We start from the raw sequence: 11,208 nt of genomic DNA on the forward strand, positions 1-11,208 counted from the left end.
CCCCAGTCTTCAACTTGCCCTTTCAGCTTTGACCTGACATATGACCTCTCACTTGCTTATACCAATTAGGCAGATGAGTAATCTTCTTACACGCACAGTAGGAGGACAGGCATCTTGGTTTAGGATAGCAGGACAGCAGAAGGCATCCTGTAGCACTTTTCCCAAGTAACCGATGCTACTAGAAGCAGAAGTTTTCATGAGCTCCACACTTGTCTGCCTTGTTTGTTTTACTCTTTATACCAGGGGTCTTCAAACTTGGCCCTTTTATTTTTTGTGGACTTCAACTCCCAGAATTCCTCAGCCAGGCAAGCTGGCTGAGGAATTCTGGGAGTTGAAGTCCACAAGTCATAAAAGGGCCAAGTTTGAAGACCCCTGCTTTATACACTGTTAGTTTTCCTTCTAAAACTAACCATTCATTTCTTGCAGAGGTCACGTTTCTTCACAGCACTAAACACTCAGAATTGAATCATTTGGTATATGGAACTAAGACTTCTTCACGATGGAAACTCAACTTGGTGAAGATCATGAATACAGGGGAGGAGGAGGGAGGAGGAGGAGGAGGAAGAGGAAGGAGAAGGAGGAAGACTCAGATGTTGTGCCACTTAGAGAAAACAGCTTCTGAACTGAGGAGATTTAGGCTGAGAAAAGAATACAGGGTGTACGTATATGTGAATTGACCCTTGTAAAAAATACTTTGGTCTAGATGATGGAGAGTATATTTTAACATCTTTTATGTTCTGGAGGGGGGAGGAAACCACACCTCTGAGTTAAATGCAGATTGTTGATGTCTTTGTGGAATGGATTTGCGTTGTGGTTTTTTTTAAAAAAAACAAGCAAACATCGCCTGGTTTGCATATCCGTGCACGAAAGCCGCGGATTGCACCACGTGTTCGTTTGCACAAAGTTGTCTTTGCAGCTGGCATCTTTTCCTTCCAGCCCCTTTAAAGCACCCTCATCTCTGCCACAGCACGTCTTGTTGTGCTTGATGCACAACTTCCCCTGCATATTTTGCATCCAAGATACCCTTGTCGGGGTCAATCGTTCTCCTGCGTCCCTTTTGGCACAATTAAAATATTTAGTCTTCACGTGGATCCCCTTTGCTTATCCTTCATCCCTTCTGGGAAAACTTCCCAATTTCTTGGAAGGCCCTTTTGTTCTCTTTGTCTCACCATCCACCGTTTTGCAATGCCCGGTTCCTAAATCTAGGATTTCCAATGAATGTGATAGAAATCTTCACCCCCTCCCAAGAATTCCTGGCAGAATCTCACTTTTTTTTTCCCACTCTTGAGATGCCTTTTTCTTTTGCCCATTATCATCCATAAAAAAGATAGCCAGCCGAAGATAAGGGAAGCCGCGGCAGTTAATTCACTAACCATACAAATTTGGGGAAAATAATGCCTTTTATCACCAGATAGGAAAGGGGGGGGGGAGAGACGAGGATGCAGTATGAGGAAGATAACAGGAGCCGCCAAACACAATGATATCAGGCCTATGAAAAAGCTGGTTTGCTTTGTAATGAGTGAGGATTAAGGCCGTTCAACCTTGCCTAGCATGAGGACTGCCTCTTTTTTTGGGGAAATTTTATTGATTTTCTAGCCTTACATTTATATCTTTGAAAAGCAACCTGGCGGCTGAATTGCAATCATTCAATTACATACCAATTTCATTCCTTCAAATCTCAAACTCTTACAAGTAAATATTTCCTCTTTTCCCCTTAATATGTACACTCATATTTAAATTAACACACTTCTTATCCTACCAATCAAATGTAAAACACTTAACAATAGTTTTTAGTTTACATATACCTTGATTATTTTAACCTTTAATCTTTTAGACAGTCCACGACCTGGTGAATTTTTCCTCATTTTAATTTTCCCATTGATATTTGAATTTAACGTTTAAGGTTCAGCATTTCCAAGTTTTAAATGACTCCAATTCCCTTTATCATAGCAACTCACAAAATCTGGTGTGCAGGATACATGTCTTATCTATTTAAGTTCTCACCGTGTACATCAACTAATTAATAATACAATATGATATTATTTTCTAATAATTTCCAAACATCTTAAATTTAAGAACCAAAATTTCTTTGGTTATTAATCCTTGACTTATAGCCAATGTTGAACCCAAATTTCTGTCCCTAAGTGAGACGGGTTGAGCTCGGCCCCATCTTACAAGCTTTCTGTCTGCAGTCGTTAAGTAAATTTATTGGGGTTTTACTATGTATTAATTGTTTTTTAGTGGGCATGTATTTAATCATTTTTTAACTTTTGTAATTCTGTGTTTTTTATTATTGCCCTGTTCACCGCCCTGAGTCCTTCGGGAGAAGGGCGGTATAGAAATATTAATAAATTAAATTAAATTAAATTAAATCGCTGCAATTGTTAACTTAGTAACCGGGTTGTTAAGTGAACCCAGCTCCCCCCCCCCCGTTGACTTTGCTTGTCAGAAGGCCACAAAAGGGAATCACCTGACCCCAGTGGACGCTGCCACCGTCATAAATACGAGTCAGTTGCCAAGTGGCCGAAGGTCAGTCAGGAGACGATGGGGGATGCTGCCATTGTGAAAAAGGTCCCAAGTCACTTTTTTCCTGTGCCGTTGTAACAGTCTGTAACAGTCGCTAAACAAGCTGCCGTAAGTCCAAGAGCTACTTGTGGTAGGTCCTAGGTTATTACTGGGAGCAACAGAGGTTTCCAAAACTTTTCACATTCAACGCCCGCCACCCAATCCGTGCAAAGAGTAGACTGTACACTCTAATTTGGACATCAAAATTTGGGGTGACAGATTGTCAGGCCTTATGGAAGACCAGAAGTTGGGAGCCCATATCTAGAGTAGAAATAGAAATAGACATAGACATAGAAATAGAAATAGAAAAGTATAGAGATAGAGATGGGGATGGCGATAGGGATAGGGATAGGGATAGGGATAGGGATAGGGATTAGGATAGGATAGGATAGGATAGGATAGGATATAGGATATAGGATATAGGATATAGGATATAGGATATAGGATATAGGATATAGGATATAGGATATAGGATAGGAGTACAGTAGAGTAGAGTAGAATACAATAGAATAGAAATAAGGAATAGAGTAGAGTAGAGTAGAGTAGAGTAGAGTAGAGTAGAGTAGAGTAGAGTAGAGTAGAGTAGAGTAGAGTAGGACAGGATAGGATAGGACAGGACAGAACAGAACAGGACAGGATAGGAAATATGGAATAGGACAGAATGGAATGCAGATTAGAATACAATATAATAGAAAAGCTTTATTGTCACTTTAAATATACATTAATACATTAAAATACATACAGCTCTCAAAGCGTAACCACCTCCAATGTACACTGCATAAACATGACCAATAATAATACCCACATAAAACATATATGACCCAGAGAAACAACACAGTCAAGTTGGGATGCATACATATACATGGTGTGAGAAACAAATCTTGGAGTTTACCAGACGGATGGCACAGGTAATTTTTCTCCATTGCGATTGGGATTCCACTAAGGGCTGAAAAAAAACAACAACTCTGTTCTACAGGTGTTGCAACCAACAACAAAAAAAAAACTTATCCAGGAACCTAAAATTGAACAGAAGCACATTACAATTAACATCACAATTAAAAGATGGGGAAGAAGGGAGCAAGATGCACACCGGGGGTGGGGTGGGGGTGGGAGGTGGTCTCGTCTTAATCTGTTAACGACCTCCAGAGCGATGCATGCACCCCCGTTGGGGTCCCAGGCCAACTGGCAGGGCCAGGTCTTCAGACCCTTTGGGAAAAATCAGGATGGTGGGTGAAGATCTCACCTAAGCTGGGCCTCGAAAAATTACAGCACAACTCAGAAATGTCCTTTCTCCGTTGGGATCTTTAGTAAAAGGTGGAAAATTTGGGCAATCTGAGTAGAATCCAGAGTGTTACTATACAAAGTCTCCTGGCACGTTTGCCCATTGTTAGATGCACCCGGAGTCAGGGCCAAAAGTCCAGTGCTCTGTGGAGGTCCTCAGCTGGAACGGAACATGAGCAAGGTCTGGCAGAACAGTTGTGGGTTTTGAGAAGTCTGTTGTTGATGATATGGGTCACAGGCGATGGTAGCGTTGGATCCGTTGAGGAAAGGTGGGGGCCAATCCAGATCCAGAGGGGGATCTGGAGTCCCAGTCCACACAGCTTGTGAACTGGGGCAAGTGGATCCAACAGAGATGCTGTTTTGTGGTGTGGAAGGATTTGCTTCTTTGGCTTCTTCTCAGACGTTGGAATGCTTGCAGAGGTGTCCAATGATTCTCCGCTGGCCTGAGCCGAGAAGTCCAGATGGACAGAATTAATAGAAAATAAGGGTGTTATACTATACTATCAGTCAGTTGATGTGAGATGGTGAGAAATAGAATACATTCAAACAGATAAGACAGGTCTTCTGAATATTAGACTTTGTGATGAATTCTGATTAAAGGGGAACTTCGGTTACTTGAAACTTGGAAATTACAAATATTAAATGTTAAAGTTAAATATTAATGGGAAACTAAAAAAAATGGGGGAAACTAATTAGGGCATTGACTGTCTACAAAAGGTTGAATGTTAAAATCACAAGAATAGGCAGAAGCCAAAAGTTATCGATCAGTGTAAGAATGTCATTTTTAAGATAAGATAACCTTTATTGTCATTTTCACTGTGGGCACAACGGCACCCATCAAAAATGAAATTCAGCTGCCTGCTCTCAAAGTGAAACCCATATGTGACACACGCCTAAAACGTACTATATACAACATATGTATAGACCCACACCCCTACATATACATATAACAAATAAATATTAAATACTGTCCATTGTGAATATATGGAGACAGTAAATATTAAGGGGGAAAGAGGGGAAATATTCAATGGAGCCTTGGTGGAGCAGGGGGCTAATGCCTCCTTAAGTAACACCAGCTGCCCGCAATTAGTGCAGGTTCGAGTCCCACCAGGCTCAAGGTTGACTCAGCCTTCCATCCTTCCGAGGTAGGTAAAATGAGGACCCAGATTGTTGGGGGCAATTAAGCTGACTTTGTAATAATGCCGCTTGGGGTGTGTGTGAAATCCCTCATAAGCAGGCATATACATAGAATGAAGGCTACTGCTAAGCTTGTAAGCCGCCCTGAGTCTTCAGAGAAGGGCGGGATATAAATGGAATTAAAATAAAAATAAAAATAATGTAGTAGCTTGAGACTTACACTAAAGATATTTGGGTGTCATTGTATTATCAATTAACTCAGCCACCACGTTGCTTTTTTAAATACTTACACGTAACACTAGAAAATCAATAAAACATTTATATAAATAAATGAGAGAAGAGACTTTCTCCTGCCGGCCATTTTCTCCATGGCGGATAAGTTTAGGTTTTCTTGCTCTTCTATTCTGAAACCAAACCTGGAAAAAGATGGATGGAAAGAAAAACAAGCTCGACTTTATGGGGTTAGAAAAGCAGTTTAAGTGCCACAAGAAGTCAAGGAGAACATCTGGTGCCCTCTGAGCTGAGCCGGTAGCAAATATTTCAGTACCCAACTAGGTAACTGTCAAGGCCCGTCCGCGATTAGGCATATACTCACAACCACCAGCGGGAACGGGGGACAACTCAAAGAAGGCTTTTTATTCGGCTCCAAACAGAGATAAAGTCAGCGTTGGCAGCGATATGCTTCCAACGCACATATGTAGCCCACAGGTACAGAAACCCCGCCCCCTTCACAAACCAACATCTGTCCACATGTGTATATATTTTACCGCTCCCTTTTTGTTCCGTTTGCATGCTCGCGCGCGTGCGTTTCTTCACCCTCCCGCTCCTGTATGCTGCTCCTGACCAGGTAAGCACCCCAGGTAACCCCTGCCCTTATTCCCAAACACCCATCCCCATCGTAGCCTGCCAAACCGGGCACCCCCCCCACCCCGAGGGAAACCCCCCCCCATGTCCCAAAACTCCCTGGATCCCACCACCTACCAAAGCCCCAGTCACTAGTAGTCCGGCTTGCAGGTTCGTTCGCGGAGCCGCGGCCACCAGCATGTCCGGCACTTCATCCTTTTAAGCGAAGGGCAAAGAGAGCAACACAGCAGCAGCCAAGGCCCCAGTCACTGGTAGTCCGGCTTGGCACCTCCACCTGCGCATGCTCAGCTACCAGCTGGCAAGCAGCAGAGGCTGGGGAGGCCAGCTGAGTGTCAGCAGGTCCAGCCAGTCTGCGCAGCTGCGCAGGCACGACCACCAACGCCGGATGGAGGCCTGTTGCTGGAGGAGCGAGTCCGGAGGAACCTGAGGCTCGACGGCATTCCTGGAGTGGGGCCCAGAGGGCCCGGAGGTAGGTCAGCTGCAGGCACAGGGACGTCACGGGTGGTTGCCCCCCCATGGAGTGTCGGGCTCATGGGGCTCAACAGGCGGCTCCCCCTACCAGGGCTCCACCTGGAAGACAAGAGACAACATCTGAGCAACCACCAACCCGACCCGAAGGCTCCGCCCGTCTCCCACCCGGCTTCCCCAGATACTTGCGGTGGAATGCACGGACGAGACGGGGCGCATGGACGTCCACCTCAGCCACCCATGAGGCTTCTGTTAAGGGATAACCCTTCCACAAGATTAGGTACTGTATTCTTCCCCTCCTCACCCTTGAGTCGAGAACTTCCTGTACCTCGAAGTGGTCACCATGAACAGGTCCAGGGGCCCCTTCCCCCAACCCACGAGGTGTTACTTTGGCGGTCTTCAGCAGACTACTGTGGAAAACCGGGTGGATCTTACCCAGGAACTTCGGCAGCCGGAGCCACACCGTCACAGGGTTGATCACTTGTATTATCTGGAAAGGCCCTAGGAACTTGGGACCAAGTTTCTTACACAGCGCCTGGAGTCATAAATACTTGGTAGACAAGTATACTAGGTCCCCCACCTTAGGGGGTTCGAAAGGTCTCCGTTTCCTGTCTGCCTGCTCTTTATTTGTCACTGCGGCTTTCTCCAGTGCTTTTTTCACTGCTCCCCACACCTCCTCCAGTTGATCCATCCACTCCCTGGGCTGACAAGGGAGAGGCTTCCCCTGGTCATACTCAGGGATGGGAACAAAACCATGACCTGACACCACCCTGAAAGGGAAGAGCCCTGTGCTACTATGGACCATGTTGTTATGAGCCACTTCGGCGAATGCTAAAAGGGTCCACCCAACTGGATTGTTGGTACGTCACATAGCACCATAGGTATCACTCCACCACAGCGTTCGCTCGCTCCGCCACTCTGTTGGTGCAAGGATGGTATGCCAAACTAAGACCCTGGGAGGAATCTATGAACTGGACAAACTCCCTCCAGAACCGGGCCGTAAATTGCACCCCTCGGTCAGAGATGATATGCCGGGGCACTCCATGCAAACGGTAGACATGGGTGATAAACATCCAGGCCAACCGCCGGGCTGATGGTAAACCCTTGCATGGCACAAAATGCGCCTGCTTGGAAAATAGGTCGATGACTGTCCAACAATTAACAAGTGGAACCACCTGCCTCCAGAAGTGGTGAATGCTCCAACACTGGAAGTTTTTAAGAAGAGACTGGCCAGCCATTTGTCTGAAATGGTACAGTATAGGGCAGGGATTTATGACTCGTGGACTTCAACTCCCAGAATTCCTGAGCTGGCTGGCTCAGGAATTCTGGGAATTAAAGTCCACGAGTCATAAAAGAGCCGAGGTTGCCTACCCCTGGTATAGGATTTCCTGCCTGAGCAGGGGGTTGGATTAGACGACCTCCAAGGTCCCTTCCAACTTAATATAATCATCATCATCATCATCATCATCCCACCCTTCTCTGAAGACTCAGGGCAGCTTACAATTTAAGAAGCACAAATCAATGTGCTTAGCAATAATAATAATAATAATAATAATAATAATAATAATAATAATAATAATAATAATAATAATAATAATAATAATAATAATGATAATAATGATAATAATAATAATAACAACAACAACGATGACAACGATGATGATGACAATGATAATGATAGTGATAATAATAATAATAACAATAATAATGATGATGATGATGACGATGATAATAATAATGATAGTGATAATAATAATGATAGTGAACATAATAATAACAATAATGATGATGATGATGACAATGATGATAATAATAATGATAGTGATAATAATAATGATAGTGATAATAATAATGATAGTGAATAATAATAATAATAATAATAATAATAATAATAATAATAATAATAATACCACCAGTAGGTGAAACCCACGAGCGCAGCTGGAGAACGGCATCCCCGGCTGGCACCTCCATCTGCGCATGCTCAGCTACCAGCCGGCAAGCAGCAGAGGCGTGCGAGGCCAGCTGAGCGTCGGCAGGCCCTGCCAGCCTGCGCAGCTGCGCAGGCGCGACCACCCACGCCGAATGGAGGCCTGTTGCCGGAGCAACGAGTCCGGAGGAACCCGCGGCTCGACGAGACGGCGTTCCCAGAGCGGGACCTAGAGCGCCCGGAGCTAGGTCAGCTGCAGGCGCAGTGACGTCACGGGCGGCTGCGCCCCGCCCCCCCCGCGGAACGTCATCAGTAAGGAGTTCGCATGGGATTGGTTGTCTCTGAGCGAGCCCCACACTTAGCCCCGCCCCCTGAGGCTGTTATCTAATTTGGCTAATGAAACGTCTTGCGAAGGAAAGCAGCCAAGCTCAAAGGTTGACTTGGCAACACGTAACGAGAGGACCTTCTGACTCGTGTTTGCAATTAATGCATTCTGTACACTTTTTAACGCTTCCTTGAAGTCCCCCGCCCCCAGGCCAGGAGTAGGCAACCTCGGCTCTTGATGGACTTCAACTCCCAGAATTCCTGAGTCAGCAAAGCTGACTCAGGAATTCTGGGAGTTGAAGTCCACGAGTCATAAAAGAACCGAGATTGCCTACCCCTGCCCTAGGCTGTGTGTGATGGGGGGGGGACTTACAAATTTATTTGTGAACACACACCTGGTGGGGCAGGAGGAATTATTATTATTATTATTATTATTATTATTATTATTATTATTATTATTATTATTATTATTATTATTATTATTATTATTTTATTTATATACCGCCCTTCTCCCGGAGGACTCAGGGCGGTGAACAGGGCAACTATATCAAAAACACAAAAACACAAAAGTAAAAAGAAATTAAACATATGCCCAACTAAAAACAGTGAATACAAATATTAAAATAACAATAAAAAACCCCACCCATCCCCCATCAGGCCAGGCCGGCTTGTTCAAATAAGAATGTCTTTAGGAAGGACCTATTTTTCTCCATCGCGATGGGGATCCTACTATGGACTGGAAACAATGCTGCGTTGTGCAGGTGTTGCAACCAACAACAACAACAACAACAACAAGAAAAATCTTATCCAGGAACCTAACATGGAAGAGAAGTAGCCGATGTTTGTCTTTTCCTGCTTTTTGCGATACCTGTACTATTAAAGTTGCTTTAAATGTGGAACAATGGTGTTGGAGGGGACCTTGGGGGGTCATCTAGTCCAACCTCCTGCTCAAGCAAGGGACCCTAGTATATCTCTTCAGACAAGTGGCCATCTAATCTGTTCTTAATAGCCTCCAGGGATGGAGCATTCACAGCTTCTGGAGGCAGGCTGTTCCACTGCTTTAATTATTCTCCCTGTCAAGAAATTTCTCCTTGGTTCCAGGTTGCTTCTCTCCTTGATTAGTTTCCATCTAAATCTTAACTCGTTTAGGTTAGCCCTAATTCAAGTTCCTACCCCAGTATGGATGTTGGATTCAATTAGATTCGACTGAATCTTAGATATTTATAGCCCAGCCTAATTCTAAGGAGGCTACAACAAAAAATACCACATACACCAAATCTCTCTCTCTCCCTCCCTCTTTCTTTTTTCTTTTTCTCTCCCTCTCTCTGTGTGTCTCTCCCTCTCTCCCTCTCTTTCTCTCTCCCTCTCTCTCCCTTTCTCTCTCTCTCCCTCTCCCTCTCTGTGTCTCTCTCTGTCTCTCTCCCTCTTTTATCTTTTTCTCTCCTCTCTGTGTCTCTCTCCTCCCTCCCTCCTTCTCTCTCTCCCTCACTCTCTCCCTCTCTTCTTTTTCTCTCCCTCTCTCTGTGTGTCTCTCCCTCTCTCCCTCTTTCTCTCCCTCTCTCTCCCTTTCTTTCTCTCCCTCTCTGTCTCTCTGTCTCTCTCCCTCTCTTTTCTCTTTTTCTCTCCTTCTCTCTGTGTCTCTCTCCTCCCTCCCTCCTTCTTTCTCTCTCCCTCACTCTCTCCCTCTTTCTATTTAAACAGAACTCAGTTGAATATATATACATATATATAATACCATCAATGTGTGAAATTAGGCATTTTATAGAGTGTTTAGAAAATCGATAGGATGGCAAAAAAAAATGGGATGCCAAAGTATGAAATACTTAATATTTCCCACATTTCCTAGCCGTTCTAAGCAATGCCAAAAGGCAAACTGGCAAATATAAAATACTCCACCACTACATGTTACCTAGTTGGGTAACGAAACATCTGCCGGAAAACAAGCCAGCTCAGAGAGCACCAAGGACCCCTCAGGTTAACCCTAAACTACAAATATTGTCCTTTGTGAATAAAATACTCCTCCTAAAATGCTATTCTAGTCTTCTTTCTCACAATGAGTAGGTCAATACTTTTCTTTCTTTCTCTCTCTCTCTCTCTTTCTGTTTTTCTTTCTTTCTCTCTTTTGTAAGAATGTGTACTTTATTTTGAGTTCCTTCTTTCAATTTCCTACAGGTCTTCCCAATAAAGGGCTACCCTAACTCTTCTCACGACCCCTCTTTTCATTCTTTGCCTAAATAGTTCTTATAATGCCTGGGAATTATCCACCGTGCCTAGGGGAAGTATGCAGCCCATTAAAAAAGCAGAAACATTTCATTATTTGCCTAAAAACATTCCACGTTCTGTAGATTTCCTAGGCCTTCTATACATTCACCCAGTGCCGGCAACATATATACATATATATATATAAAAATTTGCACAAATAATGAGCTGTCATAAGTTGACTATATCCTGTGGATAAGCCTTGAGTCAGGCCAAAGCAGGAAAGAATTAGCAAGGTGCATTCAAAAAAAAAAGCCTTGACAAATTCTTAACATATATATATAAAGCACGCCATTCATCTAATCCAAGAGGCAAAATTCTGGAGGCTTTGCCCCAGTTTCGCAAATCCCCAAAGCCAGCAGTTTGTAGCCCTCTGAAAAGGT

General features: G+C 44.0%; 1 long non-coding RNA gene across 1 annotated transcript; it reads right to left on the minus strand.

Moving 5' to 3' along the window:
• Nucleotides 1-3,244: 3,244 nt before the first annotated feature.
• On the minus strand, nucleotides 3,245-6,148 carry LOC310640744. Its single transcript, XR_014492598.1, has 3 exons — nucleotides 5,965-6,148; nucleotides 5,274-5,399; nucleotides 3,245-4,289 (listed from the first exon to the last, which is right to left on the minus strand). It is a non-coding gene; the product is annotated as an uncharacterized lncRNA (long non-coding RNA).
• Nucleotides 6,149-11,208: the final 5,060 nt, after the last annotated feature.

This window comes from Vipera ursinii (assembly GCF_947247035.1).
Source record: "Vipera ursinii genome assembly, chromosome: 5".
Classification (NCBI taxonomy): Eukaryota; Metazoa; Chordata; class Lepidosauria; order Squamata; family Viperidae; genus Vipera; species Vipera ursinii.